Source organism: Panthera onca, chromosome D2 (assembly GCF_046562875.1).
Source record: "Panthera onca isolate mPanOnc1 chromosome D2, mPanOnc1 haplotype 2, whole genome shotgun sequence".
Lineage (NCBI taxonomy): Eukaryota > Metazoa > Chordata > Mammalia > Carnivora > Felidae > Panthera > Panthera onca.
The window spans coordinates 75,313,959-75,336,760 of NC_138349.1; the positions used below are offsets into that span (position 1 = coordinate 75,313,959).

The following is a 22,802-nucleotide window of genomic DNA, read 5'->3' on the forward strand; positions in this document are numbered from 1 at the left end:
CACTCACTGAGTTTGGAGGTTAGAATATGCTGAGTGGCCAAGTCTGGACACTAAAACCACCCTTGAACCTGGAAGAGGTCACACACACCGTTGATAGAAAAATGGGGCACAGACACAGAGCAAGACAAACAGCTGAGGACGAACCAACGGCCCTGAAGAAAACTGCCAGGTGGAACCTTGGACAGGCGGCCAGCCCTGCCAGCTCCCCGGCCTCTTCCTCACTCCTCCCCCATCCCTGGTACCACACCCCCCCTCACTGCCCCATCTCCCCCAGCTCCTACCTGCCCTTCTCTGACAAGCTGCCTCCCGCCTCCCCGGTTGGAGAGAAGGGACCCCTCCTTTGCATTCCCGCTGTGTCCTGAGCTAGCCATGACCCCAGCCCTTCTCCCGGTGAGCCATCACCAGCTTGCCTGTCTGTCTTCCCCATGAGAATGAGTTTCTTGAAGGTGAGACCATGTCCCAGAGTCCAGCAAAGTTCCTGGCACATACTAGGTGCTCAATACACGAGTGTAAGAGAAAAGAGGCCTTTGGAAAGATGGAAGAAATCAATATGGCGAAGTCCATTGCTTATTCTATGATGAATTATAGAAAAATGAGTACGAACTTGAATTTTAAAATAGGGTTCTTCAGGGCCACCTGAAGGGCGGCTCAGTCAGTTAAGTGTCTGACTTCGGCTCAGGCCATAATCTCCCGGTTCGTGAGTTCGAGCCCAGCATGGGGCTCTGCACTGCGGAGCCTGCTGGGGAGTCTCTCTCTCTCCCTCTCTCTCTGCCCCTGCACCATGCTCGCTCTCTCTCTCTCTCTCTCTCTCGCTCTCGGTCTCTCAAAATAAATAAATAAACAGAAATAAATAATAAATAAATAAAGTTTTAAAAAATAGGGTTCTTCAGTAGAGATCTTCTTATAATCATCAACACAAAAGAAAGCCTATTCTTTCTCTGTGAGAAAATCAATGTCTGTTGTTTAAGTACCACTCCCCCACCCCACCATCTGTGGTGCTTTGCTGTGGCCTCCCAAGCAGACTAACATGCATGTGCTGAGACAAGGATAAGGTTATGATACCTGGGATCAATGGCAACAGAAGAGTTCTCCTCTGGCTCCAAATGCCCAGCCAGCTGTCTTAGCACGGGCTGCCTTAACAAAAATACCACACACGGTGTGGCTTCAATAACAGACATTTCTATCTCCCAGTTCTGGAGGTTAGAAGTCCAAGATCAAGGTGTCAGCATAGTCAGGTTCCGGTGAGGTCTCTTCCTCGCTGGTAGACAGGACCTTCTCTCTGCATCTTTACACGGCAGAGAAGGGGGAGATCATCACCCTCGTGTCGTTTCTTGTTAGGACACTAATCCCATCATGGGGGCTTCTAGTTACCTCTCAAAAGCCCCGCCTTCGAATACCATCACGTCAGGGGTTAAGATTTCAATATATGAATTTGGGGGAGACACACACATGCAGTTCAAAGCACACACTGACCTCTAAGGTTTGAAGTTCCTTTAAAGGAAACCAGCTGTTCATTCCATGCTTAAACATAAGGCCCAAACGCGAATGCAGGTAGTGATGGTCTCTGAATATCAAGGAGCAAAACCAAACGCCCTGGGGGAGCTTACCTGTGAAGAGAAGCCTGCGGAAGGAAGAAAGGCATGAGGCCTGGTTGGAGGGCAGCACCACGGGGAGCTCCGAAGGACAGGACAGTGTGCCTCCAGCCCACTATCCCAAAGAGGACCCGGTGACAAGGAATCAGGAGAGACACAGCTCCTTCTTGCCCCAGGCACAAGAAGTGTCTGCTCCGGGCCAGCCCCTGAGTGTGGAGAGCAGAACCCATCTGAGGTTCTCGGCTTCTTGGAGGGGACTTGCTGTCATCACGGAGCAGAAACAGTGAGAAGGGCGCCTCCATGCTAACCAAGAAGCACGAAAACAGCTTCAGAAGCTCTGGAGACCCCAGAGCTTCCCTGAGCATGACGGGGGTGGCAGTCACCGACACCACATGCCCCTGGTATTGTTAGGAAAACACTGGTAAACGCAGAAGGAAATTCTCACCCTTGTGGGGCTCAGTGGGCCTTTCTCAGAAAGAAGCAGAGGGATGTACCATGGCCATGTGAAAGCCAAGTCAGTGGCCAGTCTACTAGGCTTGAGGTCCAGAGGATGACAGCCATGAGGCTTCTGGAAGTATGGAATGTGGGCACAAGGCTCATGAGAACACTGCTCCAACCCTACCATTTCATGGATGGGGAAACTGGGGTCCCCAAGGGGAAGCAAGATCCCCAAGGGCACACTGAAAACCAGCTTCAGCAGGGATGACAAACTTATTGGGCACCACCGGGCATCTCTATGGGACACAGGCCCACTCCAGCCTGAATCCGCTGCCCTTGTACCAAGGTCCGCATCTGCCCCTCCCTTGGCCACCTCACTCTCTCTCTGCCCTGCAGCCTCCATGACCTTTATCAGCTTCCTCCTGTCATCTTTAACCCCTGCAACCTCAGGGCCTTTGCATACACTGGGCTTCCCTGTCCTCTTAGCTAGGTGAATACCCTCATGAAATCAGCATGTGTAGTGTGAGATGGCATGCATAGTAGAGGGTGCTCCTGCAGAAACTTAAGCATCTTCCCATAGGACCTGGTGCTGCTAACCTCCTTACAAGGCCCCACAATAAGTCTCAACCTTGTTGCACATCGGAATTGCCCCATACCCAGAGATGCTCCTAGAAGTGTTCTTGGGTGTGGCCTAGGCCACGGGTTTTTCAAAGCTTCCCAAGTGAGTCTTATGATCTGTCCAGGTTGAGGATCGCTGCCCTAAACACAGTCTGAGGATTGACAGTGAGCTGATTTATAGATACTTCTTACTAAGTTTTCCTGTGTACTGAATGAAGCACTATATGGCCTGTTTCACTGAAGTCCCATCAAGACTCTAAAAGATGAGGGTAATTATCTCCATTTTGCAGGCGAGGAGAATCGTCCTCAAAAAGGGGAAAGAGCTCTTCCAGAGTCACACAGCCCACGGGGGCAGAGCCAGAACAGCCCCTGCCAGAAAGCCCACGTTCCAAATTATTCTAAACCATTTTAGCCCTCCCAGGGTTTTGGTTAGATGCATAGGGAATGCCACACTTCACAGCCATCTCAGATATAAAGTACAGATGTGCCACCACGAAGGAGCCAATGAGAAAAAGAACCTGAAGTATAGGAACACATGTTTTGTTTTTTTTATGTCAGGCCCTGCAAATATCACAAATAACTCATATAAGTGTGTCCTTGCATCACTGTAAACAAACTATAAAATGCCTCATAAACATACCAGAGTTATGACTATACAGAAATCGAATTCAGCAATGAACTTCCCGAGGGATGCATTGCTTAAGTGACTGCCTCTGCCAGTTTTATAAGAAAATCTGGTTCAAGTTCATATGTAGAAGCTACCTGAAATCTGTAAAAGATAGGTGGGCAGCTGGTCCTCATCAACCCCTGAGGATTTCACTCAGGCATTTGTTGTGAATTGTCTTTTTAATTTACTCTTCATGGCCTGATTAAACATAAAGAGACTTTAAATTATTTATCTAATCACATCTTACATTTATATAGTGCTTTACATTTTTGACGTATTCCACATAGCTTAGTTCAGTTGTATATCAGGTATTAAATATGGGTTAAATTTTTACAGAAAATATATCGACTTCTTGAAACACTTTGTATTTCATTATCACTTCCAGTTTTAAAGAAGACAAATTGAATAAACGTATATAAATGGAAAGTCCCACAAGGAAAACAGCACATATCTATGAAGTTACCTTTTACGAGATCAGCAAAGAAGTGAGCATGATTGGGAACCCAAAACATGTTTCCATTTGGACTTCCATTACCAGCAAGATGGTGGACTGATAAGCTGGCCAACCCAATTGCTGAAAGCAACACAAAATATTGAATAAAATATTTTTTAACTAATAATAATTTTTTAAAGATTTTATTTTTATTATTATTTTTTTTTAATTATTTTTAATGTTTTATTTTTGAGACAGAGAGAGACAGCGTGAGCAGGGGACGGGCAGAGAAAGAGCGAGACACAGAGTCCGAAGCAGGCTCCAGGCTCTGAGCTGTCAGCACAGAGCCCGATGCGGGGCTCGAACTCACAAACCGCGAGATCATGACCTGAGCCGAAGTCAGACGCTCAACCGATTGAGCCACCCAGGCGCCCCGTTTATTTTTGTTATTTTTAAGTAATCTCTCTACCCAACATGGGGCTCAAACTTAAAACACTGAGATCAAGGCTCACATGCTCTACTGGCTGAGCCAGCCAGGTGCCCCAACTAATAATAATTTTTGAAAAGAATCAAGAAAGTAAAGAACACTTAGAGGCAACACTTAAAGGCTAAAGTCAAGAACTAAAGAGTTCTAAGTAAAATTACCCACCTAGAGAGCACCAAAGCCAGCTCCCACCTTGAGCTGGCTCAGTAACTTGAGCTCTTGTCATCTAGGTCTGTCTAGAGAAGTACATAAAACAGGAAACAAGGTAGAAAGTCTAATAAGAAGCATCCACAGGGGGCGCCTGGGTGGCTCAGTTGGTTAAGCATGTGACTTTGGCTCAGGTCATGATCTCACGGTTCATGGGCTCACGCCCCGCATCCAGCTCTGTGCTGACAGCTCAGAGCCTGAAGCCTGCTTCGGGTTCTGGGTCTCCCTCTCTCTCTGCCCCTCCCCTGCTCACTTTCTGTCTCTCTGTCTCTCAAAAGTAAATAAATGTTTAAAAAATTTTTAAACATATAACTAGTCTACAGGATTTAAAAGTTGAATTTAAAAATTAAATAAACAGATTTGTTGTAAAAAAAATAAATAAATAAAACAAATAAAACAGCCAGAGAAAAGTGACACATTGCCAAAAGAGGAACAACCACTGAAATTCCATAGATTTTTCATCATAAAGCATGGTAGCCAGAAGGAAGTGGCACAATAGTTTCTGATGTAGAAGAAAAGAGAACTGCCAATCTAGAATTCTATACCCAGCAAAAGTATCCTTCAGAAAGGAAGATGAATCAAGTGGCATTCCCAATTGAAGGAAAACAAAGATTCATCAATAGCAGACCTACTCGAAAAGTATTGCTAAAGAAAGTTCTTCAGACATAAAAGAAATGGTACCTAAGGGAAACTCAAAGCATCCAAAGTGAAGGAAAGAATGAAGTGTCTGGCTGGCTCAGCCTAGAGAGCATGTAATCTTGATCTTGGGGTTGTGAGTTTGAGCCCCACATTGGATATAGATACTATTTAAAAATAAAAAATTTTAAAAAAACATTTTTTTAATGAAGGAAGGGCAGGGCACCTGGGTGTCTCAGTCAGTTGAGTGTCTGACTCTTTGATTTTGGCTAAGTTCATGATCTCAGAGTTCATGAGACCAAGCCGCACATCAGTCTCTGTGCTGACAGCACAGAGCCTGCTTGGGATTCTCTGTCTCTCCCTCTCTCTGCCCCTTCCCTACTTGGGCACACATGCATGCACTCTCTCTCTCTTTCTCTCAAAATAAATACATAAACATCAAAAAAATCTTTAAAAAAATGAAGGAAGGGCAACAGAAATGATAAATATCTGGGTAAATATACTAAACTGGTTTTCTCTTCTGGAGCTCTTTAAAACATGATGATGGCTGAAAAAAAATTATAATATTTTCTGATGAGCTTTTCAATATACGTAGATAGAGCATATCAGACAAGAATAACATAAAGAGGGAGGTAAGGGGACCTACACGGTGAAGGGAAGATATAGTAAAGATAGAAAACTAAACTGATGAAACAGAAAACCAGCAAAAAGGAACAAGAAAGGAATGTTTAAAGTTATGTTTTTGATAAGTCTGAAGAGAATAATCAAGAGACATCTCTAAGGAGAATGATCAAAACAGAGAAGTCCAAATGTAAGCTATTACAAATGAGGGCACCTGGGTGGCTCAGTCGGTTAAGCATCCGACTTCAGCTCAGGTCATGATCTCATATGGGGGGGGTTCCAGCTCAGGCGGGGCTCTGTGCTGACAGCTCAGAGCCTGGAGCCTGCTTCAGATTCTGTGTCTCCCTCTCTGTCTGCCCTCCCCAACTCGTGCTCTGTCTCTGTCTCTTAAAAATGAATAAATGTTAAAAAAAAATTTTTTTTAATATTACAAATGAGAAGGGAGAGAGAACTACCAATACTGAAGAGATTAAAAGGCTATGGGAATACTTCCACAACTTTATGCCACTAAGTTTAAAATTTAGATAAAATTGATACATACCTAGAAAAAAAATAATTATGAAAACCATGACCAAAGAGATAAAAATGTGAATAAAATTGGAGCAGCAATGAAGATATTCTAACGAAAGAACCCAATTTGCCTGCTACTGTTTACTTTTCAGAATGCTCAATATATCCGTATTCTGCTCATGCATTCAGTGGGACCTATGGTACGGCATGCCAACAGTTTACAAAAGAGTTCTACCACTAAACTTAAGGAAAAGAAACTAAGAAAATTCTTCCAAGAAATAGAACAAAAGAGACAACTCCACAACTCCACAATGATCAGGCTAGTATAATTTTGACGCCAACATCTAAACAAGGACAATATGGGAAATTAAAACTATTAAGCCCATGTAATTAATGAATAAAGATGCAAAAAATCCTAAACAAATATTAGCAAACCAAATCCAGCAGCACATAAAAAAAAAAAAAAAAAAAAAAAAAACATAACATACCACGACAAATTGAATTGAATTCCAGGAATTCAAAAATAGTTTAATATTTTTAAAGCCACTGATACTGTTTACTGCATTAAAGGTTAGTGGAGATTTCAGCTCAGATGATGATCCCGGTGTTGTGGGACCATGCCCCATGTCGGGCTCGACGCTAAGCATGGAGCCTGCTTAAGATTCTCTGTCTCTGTCTCCCTCTGCCCCACTTCCCCCACTCACACACTCTCTCTCTCTTTAAAAAAAAAAAAATATATGAACCTTAACCAGATAAAAGAAATGTATTCAACCTTCCCAACGTAAAAGCAACAGAGAGAAAATCCACCCTACAGAATGGGGAGAAAATATTTGTAAATCATATATCTGATAAGGGGTTAATATCCAGACTATATAAAGAACTCCTACAAGTCAACAATTTAAAAAATTTAAAAACCAATTAAAAATGGGCCAAGGATTCTAACAGACATTTCTTTAAATAAGCTATATAAATGGCCAATAAGCACATGAAAAGATGCACATCATCACTCATCATTAGGGAAACGCAAATCAAAACCACAGTGAGGTACCATCTCACCCCCATCAGGATGGCTACTATCAAAAAACAGAAAAAAACAAGTGTTGGTAAGGATACGGAGAAATGGAACCCCTTGTGCACTTTGATGGGAGGTAACATGGTGCGGCCACTGGGGAAAATAATATAATACCTCCTCAAAAATGTATAGGTTACCATATATGGTAACTATAGAATTACCATATGACCCAGCAATTCCACTTCTGGGTACCTACTCAAAAAAATTGAAAGCAAGGTCTCCAGGTGATATTTATATACCCGTGTTCACAGCAGCATTGTTCGCAATAGCCAAAAGGTGGAAACAACCCAAGTGGCCGTCAGCAAATGAATGGGTAAGCAAAACGCGGTAGATACATACACTGGAATATACAGCTCTAAAAAAGGAAGGAAATCCAGAAACATGCTACAACATGAATGAATCTTGAAAATACGTTGCTAAGTGAAATAAGCCAATCACCAAAAGGCAGATGCTGTATTCTTCTACTTATACGAGGTACCTTGAGGAGTCGAATTCATACAGAGAAAGTCAAGTGGTGGTTGCTAGGAGCCCAGGGGAGGGGAGAATGGGGATTTGTTTTTTAATAGGTATAAAGTTTTAGTGTTGCAAGATGACAAGAGTTCTGGAGATTGGTTACACAACAATATCAACTGGACACTTAAAAGTGGTAAAGGGGCGCCTGGGTGGCTCAGTCGGTGAAGCGTCCAACTTCAGCTCAGGTCATGATCTTGCAGTCTGTGGGTTCAAGCCCCATGTCAAGCTCTGCGCTGACAGCTCAGAGCCCGGAGCCTGCTTCGGATTCTGTGTCTCCCTCTCTCTCTGACCCTCCCCTGTTCGTGCTCTGTCTCTCTCTGTCTCTCCCTCTCAAAAATAAACATTAAAAAAAAAGAAAAGAAAAGGAAGAAAGGCAGGAATCTAATGAGTTAAATTTTTAACTCAGGAGAAAAGATTAAGAAAAAAAAAAAAAATAACCTAAGAAATCAAAAGAAAAAATAATAAAGAGGAGAAATCAATGACATTTTAAAAGCTGATAGTTGGGTCTTATAAAGACTAGTAAAAATTGCCAAACTTGGGACAAGTTTGATAAAGAAAAAAGAAGACTACAAATAAAAATTATTAAGAATGGAGAGTAATTACATTACCAGTATTTGATGGCAGAAGGATGGACAGGCAGAGCTCAGAGGATTTTTAGGGCAGTGAAAATGCTCTGTGTGGTACTATAATGGTGGATAATGTCATTACACATTTGTCAAAACCCATAGAACGTATAGCACCAAGAGTGAACCCTGATGTAAACTACAGACTTGGGGTGAACATTGTATCAGCGTAGGTTCATCGATTGTAACAAATGTACCACTGTGGTAGGGAACGCTGATAATGGCAGAAGCTGTGCATGTGTGGGGACAGCACGTGTACAGGAATGCTCTGCTCAATTTTGCTGCCCTAAAGAATAAAGTGTATTAATTGTTAAGGGACTTAAGCATAACGTAGAGAAAAAAGGTTAGTAAGAAGATAATGTAAAAAAATAAATGCCGGCAACTTTGTAAATGAATGCATTCCACATTTACCAAAACTAAAGACAAAAGAGGAAAGAAAGAAAAGAGAAGAGAAAGAGAAGAGAAGAAGGGAAGGGGAGGGAAGGGAAGAGAAGGGAAGCACTAAGAGTCTAACAACCGCAAATGAAACTGAATTCAGCAGGCAAAATTCTTCTCACAATGAAAACACTAGGTCCAGGCGGTTTTACCAGCAAGTTCTACCAAAGCTTTAACTTGTGCTACCAAACAACCAATACTATTCCAGAACATAAAGAAGAAACATTCCCACTTCCTTTTATGAAGCTATTATACCCTTGATTGTAAAACTCAGCAAGAATATTACAAGAAAAGAGAGTTACGGGCTGCATCAGTCAAAGTCCCTGCAGGAAATAAGATAATTTGGGGAGGATTTGTTTACAACTTGTGGATGAAGGGGAATAACAAAGGATCTTACACCTGGGATAGGAACTAGGGAAGGGAGAAGCTACCAGAACCCAAAAGGATAGAGCAGGCACTTTGGGAAGACCGGTGACCTTCCATTAAAGGATACAACCAGCCTGCGGTGACCTCACTCTCCTCCCTCCCTCCAGCCTCCTGCCAGGGTTCCTACTGGCCCAGCCCAACTCTGAACCAGGTAATTCATTGAAGAAATTCATAACTGTCATACCAGGTGGGGCAAGGGGAGACCACATCTGGAAGGGCAAATGGGAAATCTCCAAATCACAGCCCCGGATTGATCGTGAATATACATTTAAAATCCTTTTTAAAAAATTAGCAAATTAGGGGCACCTGGATGGCTCAGTTGGTTAAGTGTCTAACCCTAGACTTTGGCTCAGGTCATGATCTCGAGGTTCATGAGATCAAGCCCCAAAATCGGACTCCATGCTGCAGTGTGGAATCTGCTTGGGATTCTCTCTCTCTTGCTCTCTCTCTCTCTCCCTCTCTCTCTTTCTCTCCCTCTCAAAGTAAATTAACTTTTGAGAAAGAGACAGAGCATGAACAGGGGAGGGACAGAGAGAGAGGGAGACAGAATCTGAAGCAGGCTCCAGGATCTAAGCTGTCAGCACAGAGCCTGACTGAGGGCTCGAAATCACGAACCATGAGATCATGATCTAAGCCAAAGGTGGATGCTCAACCAACTGAGCCACTTAGGCACCCCCCCCAAAATTGGCAAATTAAACCTAACAATGTATGGGGGTGCCTGGGTGGCTCAGTCAGTTAAGCATCCAGCTCTTGGTGTTGGCTCAGGTCATGATATCAGGGTTTCGTGGGTTTGAAACCCGCATTGGGAGCACAGAGCCTGCTTGGGATTCTTTCTTTCTCCCTCTCTCTCTGCCCCTCCCCAACTTGAGCTATCTTTGTCTCTCAAAAAATAAGTAAATAAACTTAAAAAAAAAATCTAACAATGTATGAAAATGCTAACACAGAATCCAAGATGGATTTCAATTAAAAATACAAGTTTGATTTAACTTTGGAAAACAAGTTAAGTTTTCTGACTCGGTTTTGGCTCAGATCATGATCTCGAGGTTTGTGGGCTTGAGTCCCACGTCAGGCTCTTCGCTGACAGCACGGAGCCTGCTTGGGACTCTCTCTCTCCCTCTCTCTCTGCCCCTCCCCAGCTCACTGTGTGTATACACACACTCTCTCTCTCTTTCTCTCAAGATAAATAAACATTTTTTTAAAAATCAGTCGCCTTTTAGTGCACCAGCAACAAAAACAAACTGTAGGTTTTCAAACTACTGAAAGCACAGAAAAACAAAATGCTCAGAAGTACAAAATCACAAAAGATGTACATTCCTTTATAGAAGAAAATGATAAGCCTTTCTTGAAAGATCTTAAAGAACCAGCAAACGAAGAGAGATCCCACGTTCTTGGACTGGACGACAAAACTGCAAAGCTGTCGATTTTCCCCGAGTTGGGGCGCAGAGACTGAGCAGGGGTTCCAAGTGACCGCAAAGGCTCCAGATGATTCCCCAGGTCACAACAACTGTGGGGAGAGGGGCTCAGCAGGGAACCTCCGAAAAACCCAAGAGACGCGACCGTGAGCCAAGAGTCGGCTTTCACCTTTTTTTAAGGTGCCAACTTTTAGGTGATTTTTAAGGTACTTTTTGTTTTAGGTGCCACATGTTTTTCTAGTCTTTTGTTTTCCCTTTTCTCTGAGTCTCTTTCTACGTTTAGCCTTTTGCATGCGTATCCTGTCTTAAGTTTGCAAATTGTGCAGGGCTAGTCCAAGACTGCTCTAAAATCAGGGGTGGTGACGGGCAAGAGGGCAGAAGTAAAGGAAGAAAATCGTCCATATACCAGGTGTATTCGTTTGCTAAGGCAGCAATAACAAAGCACCACACACTGGGGGACTGAGACAACAGAAATTTACTTTCTCACTGTTCTGGAGGCTGGAAGTCTGAGATCAAGGGGTCACGACTCACCTTACTTCTGATTCTCAGGGGCCATACTGCTGTTGGCTTGGATGGGGATCTGCTCTGAGTAAGTACATCCCTCTTATTCTGATAACCCTGGCGGGAAACTGAGGAAGATCTGGGGACAGCTTCACGGCCAGGTTTTCTCCAATGTGATCAGCTTGAAACCTGGTATCTTAGCTAACCAGGGCAAAGTACGAAAGCACCAAAGATCAGGAGGCTGAAACCACAGAAATTTGTTTTCTCACAGCTCTGGAGGCTGGAGGTCTGAGATCAAGACGTTAGCAGGGTCGGCTCCTTCTGAAGCCCCTCTCTCCTTGGCTTGTAGATAACCATCTTCCCCTCCACCACCACCACCCGTGTCCTCACATGGTCTTCTCTCTGTGTGTCTTCTCTCTTCCCTCTCTGATCACCTCTTATTTTTTTTTAATGATTATTTATTTTTGAGAGAGAGAGAGACAGAGAGAAACAGAGTGTGACTGGGGGAGGAGCAGAGAGAGAGGGAGACACAGAATCCGAAGCAGGCTCCGGGCTCCGAGCTGTCAGCACACAGCCCGATGTGGGGCTCGAACCCACAAACGGTGAGATCATGACCTGAGCCGAAGTCAGATGCTTAACCGACTGAGCCACCCAGGAGTCCTGTGATTGCCTCTTCTTATAAGGACACCAGCCATGATGGATTAGGGCCCACTCTAATGACCTTGTTTTAACTTCATTACTGCTTTAAAGATTCTGTCTTCAAAATAGCCACATTCTGAGGAACTGGGGGCTAGAGTCTCAGCATAGGCATTTGGGGGGCACAGTTGAGCCCCTAACAGAAGGTATTGGGGACTTTACATGCATGATTTCAAGTAATTCTGCCCCCCCCCCCCCCCCCCCCGCAACAACACTGCAAGGCAAATATTTCTATCCCCATTTATTTACAATGAAATCGAGTCCCAAGAAGATTCGGTAACCTGGCCAAGGACACACAACTAACAAATGGCAGAGACATGAGTCAAACCAGGCCTGCTGCCCCGGAGCCTGTGCTCTTTCCACTGCACCACCTGCTGGGACCTGAGACGACAAGCATGAGGGGTGGGGAGCAAAGGGAAGAAGGTGGCATATCGAACAATGGCGCTAAGAATAATGCCCAAACTTGTCTTCTCACTAGTCTGCCCAAAGTCCTATGGTGGCTCCTTCTCCCCCCAGGTCAGACTTTGTATTCATTTTTAACTCGACTGCGACCATTGGCAGGAATTGGAGAATTGGAGAATCAGAGGAATTGGAGAGATTCCCTCTTCCTATGAAGGAAAAGGTGTGTCTACAAGGAGCAAAGAAGGATGCTCACTCAGAGCCATGGACAGTCCTGCCCCTGATGCAGGGCTGGTGTGGGAAACAGCTCGGAGGCTTGAGCAGGACCATCAGAGGGAAGAAAAGAAGCCAGTGGAATTGCGCCATGAGTAGGAATGGGGCTGTAAGTAGGGAAGTATGGCCCCGCCCACTCCTTCCCATGGAGTCCATCCCAGTCCGGTCCAGAATGGCTGAGCTTAGATCAAGGGTTCCCAAGAGTTATGAGCTGAATCGTGTCCCCCCAAATTCATGTGTTCAGTCCCAATCCCCAGGACCTCAGAATGTGACTAGACCTGGAGATAGTCTTTATTTTTTTAATGTTTATTTTTGAGAGAGAGAGAGAGAGAGAGAGCAGGGGAGGGGCAGAGAGAGAGGGAGAGAATCCCAAGCAGACTCCAAGCTGTTGGCACAGAGCCCGACACAGGGCTCGAACCCACGAAGCATGCGATCATGACCTGAGCCTAAATCAAGAGTCAGAACCACCCAGGCACCCCAGGAGACAGAATCTTTAAAGAGGTGAGTGAGGTAAAACAAGGCCTTGTGGGTGGACCCTAATCCAATATGAGTGGGGTCCTTATGAGAAGAGATTAGGACACAGACGCACAGGGGCACGACCATGGGAAGACACATAGAGAACACGGCCATCTGCAAGGCCAGGAGAGAGGCCCAGGAGGAGCTGAGTCTGCCGCCACCCTGACCTCCAGAACCACGAGAAAATTAATTTCTGTGGCTTGAGCTGCCCCATCTGTGGTGTTCCATGGCTGTCCTGGCAAACAAAGGCACCAGGTAACATATTTCAGGCTCATCACGCTAGAGGAAACCTGGCCGCGAGTCTGTTCCCAAATCTCCCCCAGTTTCCCCCAAAATTATACGGAGAAAAGAGATGTGCCCACTCAGAACAGACCCCCTGAGCCACCTCAGCCAACAACATTTTGGGCTCTGAGAATCAGGAATCAGGTGAGTTGGGAAAGATGATGAGAAGACTCGAATTTTCTATCAAGTCGTTGATGAGGGTGGTTGTGGTGGTAAAAGGAGAAAAGCGCATGGGATGTTTCAGTAAAGAAAAAAACCACAGGGTGCCTAGCTGGCTCAGTCTATAGAGCACGTGACTCTTGATCCCAGTGCTGTGGGTTCGAGCCCCATGTTGGGTGTAGAGATTACTTTTACAAAATAAAATAAAATCTTTAAAAAAAAAAAAAATCACGGCATGCTGACAGATCTCTGAGCAATCTCGGCCTTCGTGACTGAACAATAAAAATTGAACATTCTGAACAATAAAAATTGAACATTCTGAACAATAGCTTCACTGATATTTGTCAGTTTCTTCTTCTATAAATGGCAGTTTTCACAGGTAACTCTGTGAACAAATGGGTTTCGTGCTAACCAGCATACCCGAGTCTCTAGGAATTTAGCCCAGGTCTGATTTTTCATCCCCTAGTCTAGCAGCCACAAGACAGGCCACTTGTCTTCCCTGCTAAGGTGGAAGAAGAAGATAAAAGGATTTATTACCTGAACATTCCAGAACCTTCCAAACAAATCTGTTCCATCTTTCCCCCTAAAAGCTGGACCCACATTCTGAGAGCTGAGGAGTATATTTTCCTCCCAGACCAGCTTGTCCATCTTGGCTTAGGTCACACAGTGAACCCTTATCAAATACAATCTGCTAACCGACAGAATAGGAAATTTCTAGATCAGCACACCAGCTGCAAGTTGGAAACCCAAAGACTGAAGTGAGTCTGCATCATTTGTCACTAGAGCTCCACTGTCACGCTGCAGGCATCTGCTTCTCCGAGCCTCTCACTGGCAGACCTCTGACTGGATAAGGGCTGGGACATGGTCAGCACTTGGGGGAAGGGTGCAGAGGAGAATCACAGGCAGCACGGTGCACCGTGATGTGAACTCACAGAGGGAGCCCCATGCTCTCCACAGATGGAGGCATCTGAGGCCAGGGTGCCACGTGTGGGCCAGATTCTGGCCCCCTGGGCCTTTCCACGGGAAACCTACGCAGGCCACAGTGTGCATGAGCGACCTTGAAGGGCACAGCCCTGGGGCAGCATCAACCGCTATTAATTCCATTGCAAGGGTAACGGAATGTTGAAAAGTGACACTCCGGGTACCACGCTGCTTCCACGGTGAAATTCCAAAGCAAGAAGAGGTGTTCACAGGAGACAGTCAAGATCCGCAGTCTTGAATCTTCCCGCTGCCAAAAAGCATAAAAAAAAAAATCAGCTTGTTGAGGGACAGGACTTTTAAGAAAAGAGTTTCTGACAGAAGTATCTTTGAAGAAAGCTGTGCTCCTTGAAGGTCAGGAGGGGGCCTACCCACTCACCCCAAATATGTGGGGGGGTTTCCAGGAAGCTACATAGAGAGCTTACCACGTGACTGCCTCCAGCTGAGGGCAGAAAAGGCTGGAGCCCTTTCCCAGCCCGGAAATCCAGAGGAAGAAGGTCAGAATGCAGGGGGCCAAATAAAGGCCCCACAGATGTCAGGCCTTGTCCCTGGAACCCATAGATGTGATCTTATTTGGACAAAGAGTCTTTGCAGATATGATTAGATGAAGGCCCCTGAGATGGAGAAGTGACCCTAGATCATCCAGATGAGCCATGAAGTCAAGTACATGTATCTTTAAAAGAAGGAGGCCCAGGCAGCTTTAAGCACACGCGGAGAGAAGGCAATGTGAGCAGCGAGGCAGAGACGACCCATGGGGCCCGTGGGCCTTGGAACGCCAGCAGCCCCCACCAAGCGGGAAGAGGCAAAGAGCACGTCGTCCCTGCGAGCCTCCAGGGGGAGCTCGGCCTTCCTGACACTCGATTTCAGCCCCCGTAAAACTGACTGCAGACGTGTGTCCTCAGGACTGGGAGAGAGTCCATTTCTTTTCTTTTAAGCCATCAAGTCTGTGGTGACTCATTTCAGCAACCACAGGGAACCAACACGCAGGTGGCTCCTGCTTGGGTGGAGGGACCAGGAGCGAGCCCTTGGGTTGGGGTCACCTCCATTCCAGAGATTGTCAGGGCAGGCGCTGTGCAAAGCAGGTGAGAGCCAGATGGGGGGGGGGGGGGCCACTCGGGGAGGGAGCCACGCGGGGCCTGACCAACGGGACTGTCTGGAGGGCCAGAGACCCCAGCAGCAAGGAGCTGGCGGTAAACCCCAGGGATGGAGGAGAAAGTCACAAGTGACCACCCAGAAGAGGGAGACCTCCACCTGGCTGAGGAGGCCGGGCCCTTAGAACAGCCTCAACGGGAGAAAAGTCAGCTCAGAGCCCCCACCCGCCCCCCCACCACTCCGCCACTCAAGAGCTGCCTTCTCTTGTCCACTCCTTCCCCCACCCAGCTCCCACCTTGGGTGGGCACGGGGTGGGGGGGACAGAAGGAGAGGGGGGCACGAGTCCAGCAGCGAAGCCCCCTTTCCCACGCAGCCTTCCAGCCCTAAACAAGCAAAGCTGGAGCAGAGAGAATGAGATGTCAAAGTTTACAGTTTTGACTAATATCTTGGCCTGGACATTCAAATTCCAAATCGAGACTGTTTTCCATTTCGAGCGACCTTAGGACAGACTATTTCCTAAGAGGAGCAGAGAAGTCAGCGCCTGCCAGCGTTTTCATCCAGGGCCAGGGAACATTCATCCCGCTGAATACACTTTAAAGGGGAAGGAGAAAGCAAAAAGCAAAGCTGCATTCCAGTGACCCCGCAGGCCCTGTTTGTTCAGCAGACGAGTTAGTGGCAAAGGCTGGTGAAAACATCTCAGTGGAACTGAGAATAGCTGAGTTCCCGTGAAAGGAAAAAATGCAAATTTGTTTTCGGTATCACTTTTAAGCTTCCTGAGCGGAGCCCTTGGCCTGGACTGACTCTCATTGACGTCAGCCTGAGGTCGCCATATCGGAGCAGCTGTTTGCTTGTTCCCTCACCCTCGGCCCCTGGTGCAGAAAACACACTGCTTTTGTTTCACGGGAGATTAAAAACATTTGCTGCTGCGTCCATAATTCACGACCCCTGCTATCACCAGGACCAGGAATGCTGAACGAGAAACACCCAGCACCCCCGCCCCGCCCCTCAAAAGCAGGGAGGGTGGGAAACCCGTGGAGAGATGCCAGGGACAGGATTATGCATCAGCCGGGACCCAGCCCAGACCCCGGTCACTGCATCCCTTCCCATGGTCCTGGAACACAAGAGAATGGATCGATAGCACACGTCCGGGGCTCTTATGAACCATTCAAAACATGGCCACGTGCGTGAAGCCGTGTGTCCTCCGACATCCTGTGAGGGAGTCGGGCCACAGGTGGCACAGCCCAGGCTGAACGCCCCTTGCCTCCGGTCGGTCTCATGGCAAAGCAGCAGCGAACCAAGATGAGGAAACAAGATGACCGGCTCCCTGCCTCCTCCCAGGGTTGTCTCAGGGCTGCTGCTGACGGCAGCAATGCTGGCCATGGTGCGGCCCTCCCTGGACCTGCGGCCAAACCCTGATGCTACCTGGGACCTTCCGGTTCCTCCAGGCATCCTGGGCGAGGCTCCGGCAGGCAAAGCCCAACTGAGACGGCTCCTTCAGAACAGCTGGTTCTCTTCCAGAAATCCTGATCACTTGTCAAGCTGGTCGATAATTCCATCCCCTACCACAGGGCTGCTCAGATACATCCCTTAGGTGACCGTTGTTTGGAACCTCCCTCAAAATGCAAGGCAACAGAAGCCAGTGGATTCTTTACACGGTTCGTTCGTTCAGTCCCAGGATAGAACCATCTTCCCTGACTCGGCCAGTCGTTTGGATGTGAGGGGGGTGGAAACGGGGGCCGGGGAGGGCTGGTGTGCACCGTCCCACCCCTCGGTGGTCTCCAGATCCCCTCAGTAGGGGCCTGGGCGACGGTGGCTGTGCCTCGGAGGTAACCCCCACTCCACCACTCCTCTGAATTCAGAGCCTTCAGGGAGCAGGCTGGGCACCAGGGGACCTGCATGTGAATGCTCCTCGCTGTCACTTGTCCCAGACATAGCGACAGCTGTCTGCTCCAAACTCCGGCTAATGCTGCGAATCTCCCGCTGCCACCTTCCATCCTGCCTCTCCCGGGAGGGCCCTTCCCTGAGCCTCCCACCCCAAGGCTGGCTGGGGCCCCTCCGCTGAGATCCCTGACCACGGCATGCTGCGGTGGGCCGGCAGCCACGAGAGGGTAGGGACAGCACTCCACCTACACCCCGGCTCCCATCGCGGAAAAGGCAACACGAAATGTGCCGACTGCCTACGGTCGGGATGTTGTTGTTGCTCCTGCCGCTGTTATTATTTATCAGTGAGTAATGATAGTTCAACACGCTTCCCTTTCTGGAGTCCGAGTAAGCCTGTAAGGGTGTGTGGACTCACATCACTGACTGCTCAGAACTGGGGGGATGTTTCTGGAGGAAGGCAGACGGTGGGGGGAAAAGGAGTCATCTTGCCTCTGCTACTTTTAGCCAATCTCTTATTCACAGTTGTGAACTTTTACTTAACTATGGATGAAACAAGAACTTTTTTCAAAGGCTGACAAATGCATACCAGGTGACCAAAGCAAAGTCTGAGCGCGGAGCCAGAATGGGCCTGGGTTGTCAACTGCACACGGCCCACACAGAAGCAGAGGGATGGGGACACCAACAGAAAGGGACCAGGGGAGAGCTCGTCTCCCTGAATGGCTAAATGCTGTTGAAATAACATGAACAGAACAGTAAGATGAGGTTCAGGGTTGGCACGGTAAAGACAAGGTGCCATCATTCTCCCAACAAACAGTTACTGAGTCACCGCCATGTGCCAGCTTCCAGAGTTGTAAATGGATGTGCTCGCTGTCCCCCAGGACCTCCCAGCCTCCAGGAGACAGACACTGTCACACAAGGCTGAGCAAATGCTATAAAGCCAGGTCCTCAGGAGAAACCATGAGAGCCGAAAACGGATACTGCGTATAGCATGGTGATAACAGCTGAACTCCAACATCAGACAGACCCGGGCCAAATCCTGGGTCCAAACCTTACTAGCTCTGGGACTTTGGCCAAGTTACTTAACCTCTCTCAACCTGGGTGCGCCCCTTGAAAATGCGACTATCAGGGCTTGCCTCATAGGGTTGTTAGAAAAAGATTAAATAGAACATACAGCAGAGCGGCCAGCCTCGTCCGCGGCTCAAAGAAAATACTAGTCCCGTTGGCTCTTGTTCTCATTAACCGTCTGACAAAGAGCAGGTTCCACCGAGGAGGTAAGATTCGAGATGCATCCTGAAGGGATTTCACTTATAAAAAAAAGAGGTTGGGGATTTGGTGAAAAGGAAGCATCGTTTACAAAGATACAGACACATAAAGTTGCACAGCATGTTTGGAAACCAGCAAGGAGTTCAAAGTTGCTGGCCTGAGGGGCGCACGGGAGGGAGAGGCCAAATAAGCGGGTTTGATCCCTGCTAGGAAATTTGGACTTTATCCCGTGGGTGACTGGTCAAGTGATGATGGGTTTTGGAATCAAAGAAGTGAATTCTATCCCACCACACTTCGGGGCAGGCACGGGTTCCTCTTCGGTTATATGAGGACGGTAACATCCACCCCCGAGGGCTGCTGAATGGTTTACATCAAGGTTCAGAAAACTTTTTCTGTAGAGAGGCAGACAGTAAATATTTTAGGATCGGCAGACCACACAGTTTCTGCTGCAACTACTCAACCCTGCCATTGTTGCATGAACGCAGCCATTCACAATCCATACAGCAGTGAGTATGATAGAATTCCAATAAAACTTTATTTATAAACCAGGCACTGAGCAACATTTGGCTGCAGGCAGTAGAAAACAAAACTAAAATCCCTAGCACAGCGCCTTGGAGTTCCTGCTTTCTACCCCCTTCCTCCTTTCCACATGCCAACAGGGGACAGTCTTCCTAGATCCTTATATCACGTCCAGTGGTTTCAAGGCATTGCTCAACGATTTGAAGATTACAGTGAGTTTCCCCTGATCTCAGCTCTAGAGACTGCGATGCATAAAGATATTTGTTCAACAGAGTGAGAACGGCTTTGCCAGGAGCACTGAGTGAGTAGTCAATCAGGCAGTCAGTCTGAAAGCACTCATTATGCATGCGGTGCTTTGCCCTGCAGTAGAGACGTGAGGGGCACCGAGGCCAGATCCTCACGAATAGAACGCCGTCTGGTGAGAAATTCTCACGTCCCTGTTGCCTGAGTTCCAGTCACAGTTTTACACAGTTTTAGTTGCGTGCAATTTCTTGAAAGTCACATTTTCCATTTCTTAATCTGTACAACGAAGAAATTCAACTAAGTGGCAGTGTGATTCTGTGTGCGCAACAGAGGCATTCTGGGAGTTGGGGAGGGCTTCCTGGAACCATCTTGAGGGAAGCCATGCCCACGGGCTGGCCTTCTGGGGTCAGGCTGGCATTCCTTGGGGGGGTGGGACGACATGAAACCTGGCAGGAGGGGACAACCAGCGACCAGTGCATGAACATCAGTGCCTGGAGGGAGGGGGCCCGGAGGGAGATGCAATAAAATGGCAGAAATGGGTGGGGCCGGTTCAGTGAAGACTCTGGGTATTTTTGCTGTATTAGAAGTAGACTTTCTGGCACATAGTGTAGATCAGGAGTCAAACACTCCATGCCTGCAGGGGCTGGAGAGGTAGAAGTGAATCAAGTGGGTAGGATGTGACCAGAGGGAGCCATGGGGATGGGGATGGGAATGGGGCACACTGGTGAGGGCATGCCCTGTCTTAGAGGGGTGCTAGAGCTGGGCTGCAGACGACTGCTTCCACGTGGTCTTAAGGGCCCAGCATAGCAGATCTGGTTTTTTAAAGAATGTCAGAAATTTAGTACTCGCTTTGGCAACGCATACACTAAAACTGGAACGATCTAGAGAAGATTGGCCTGGCCCTGTGCAGTGATGATCTGCAAACTCACGAAGTGTTCCAGGTTTTTAAAGACCCCGAGTAGCCAGAGCAATTTTGAAAAAGAAAAGCAAAGCTGGAGGCATCACAATTCCAGACTTCAAGCTATATTACAAAGCTGTTGCAATCGAAACGGTATGGTACCGACACAAGATACACAGATCAATGGTACAGAATAGAGAACCCAGAAATAAACCCGCAGTTATGTGGCCAGTTAATCTCTGACAAAACAGGAAAGAATATCCAATGGGAAGGAGCCTCTCCAACAAATGGTGTCGGGGAACACTGGACAGCTGCGTGCAACAGAATGAAGCTGGACCACTTGCTGACATCATACACACAAAAATAAAAGCAGTAATGTCTCTGACGTCAGCCAGAGCAACATTTTTCTAGGCGTGTCTCCTGAGGCAAGGGAAATAAAAGCACAAATAAACTATTGGGACTACATCAAAATGAAAAGCTTCTGCACAGCAAAGGAAGCCATCAACACAACTAAAAAGCAACCTGCTGAATGAGAGATCTTCAAATGACATAACCGATAAAGGGTTAGTATCCAAAATATATAAAGAACGAATACAATTCAACACTCAGAAAACAAATAATCCAGCTAAATATGGGCAAGAAATGAATGGATATTTGTTCAAACAAGACATCAAGATGGCCAACAGACGTGTGAAAAGATGCTCCACATCACTCATCATCAGGGAAATGCATATCAAAACTACAATGAGATATCAGCTCACACCTATCAGAATGGCTAAAATTAAACACACACACGCACACACACACACACACACGAAACAAGTGTTGGTGAAGATGTGGAGAGCCACTATGGGAAACAGTATGGAGTTAAAAATGGAATTACCCTATGAACTAATAAACACTAATTCAAAGGGATACAGGCACCCCCTAAGCTTATAGCAGCATTATTTACAATAGCCAAGTTACGGAAGGAGCCCAAAGTGTTCTTTCAATAGATGAGCAGATAAAGAAGATGTGGCATATATATATACAACGGAGTATTTTTCAGCCATAAAGGAGAATGAAATCTTGCCATTTGCAACAACATGGATGGACCTAGAGAACATCACGCTAAGTGAAATAAGTCAGAGAAACACAAATACCATATGATTTCGCTCATATGTGGAATTTAAGAAACAAAACCAGTGAGTAAAGGAAAAAAGAGAAACAAATCAAGAAACAGACTCTTAACTATAGAAAACGAACTGATGGTTACCAGAGGGGGCGGGGGATGGGGGAAATAGGTGACGGGGATTAAGGAGGGCACTTGTGAGCACAGGGCGATGTGAGGAATTGTGGAATCACCACATTGCACACCTGAAACTAATGTAACACTATGTTAACTACCCTGGAATTAAAATTTAAAAAGGAGGTCAGACATTTAGATTTGTATGTAGAAGCTCCTGGTTTCAAAAACTGATTTTTTAAAAAATCAACATCATGCCAGCTAAACAAAACATAGCTGGTTAGATTCTGCCCAAGTTGCCAGTTTGTGACCTTGAGTGTAGATGGTGAGACTGATTTCAGAAAGAGCTGTGGACAGCCTGCAGAGCTCGTGAGCAAAGCTAAATCCAGTCCCAGCCTCTGCAAACAGAGCCCCCTTCAGCATTAGACCAAACTGCAAGCTTCATCTGGAACTAGAGTTAAATTCGAATTTTAAATAAACAAGGGAATACTTTTTTTTAGCGTAAGTATATCTTAAACATTGCGTGGGACATACTCATACTAAAAAGAAAATATCCGTGGTTTATCTGAAACTCAATTCAAATTTAACCGGGCATCTTGCATTTTTGTTTGGTAAACCTGGCCACTCTCCCTGGAGCCCTACACCAGGCCCCAGTGGGGTCACAGTCTCCCAGCTCCTCCCAGGGGCGGGCTCTACTCTCAAGGACATAGGGACACAGTCCACAGTGCAGATTTTAGAGGAAAAGGGAACCAAGGCAAATGTTTGAGCACCTGAACGCCGCGGTCACATATGAGGTGATCTATACATACTCACATACATACTACTTTGATGTCAACGGATGGATATTCTAGAACTATCTCGGCCCCTCTCCAGTTATGTTCTTGGCCCTTTGTGCACAGTTTCCTTGTCTCTTACATGGAGAAGGGAATTCCTATCTCACAGATTATCACATGGATTAAATGGAAGAAACATAAAAGTGTTATCACACAGCGTCTGACACAAGGAAGACGCACAACAAACGTTTATTGTGTGTTAAATGAAATTCTTCAACCTCAGAATGACTGCATTCCCACCGTTCCTGTCACCACACCAAGACCCATCTATGGAGGGTCCCAAGAAGCTGGGACAGGGGCAACATGTGATTCCACCATCATGCACAATGTCTCTGGGAACTGGGTGTCAGCCGGGGT

At 46.6% G+C, this 22,802-nt stretch overlaps 1 protein-coding gene and 1 non-coding gene across 2 annotated transcripts in view; both read left to right on the forward strand.

Moving 5' to 3' along the window:
• TBCE (tubulin folding cofactor E) overlaps positions 1 to 22,802 on the forward strand; it is a 622,247-nt gene that overhangs the window by 226,514 nt on the left and 372,931 nt on the right. The gene's annotated exons all lie outside the window — the stretch shown is intronic.
• On the forward strand, positions 20,335 to 20,436 carry LOC132685670 (U6 spliceosomal RNA). Its single transcript, XR_009613259.1, has one exon. It is a non-coding gene; the product is annotated as a U6 spliceosomal RNA (small nuclear RNA).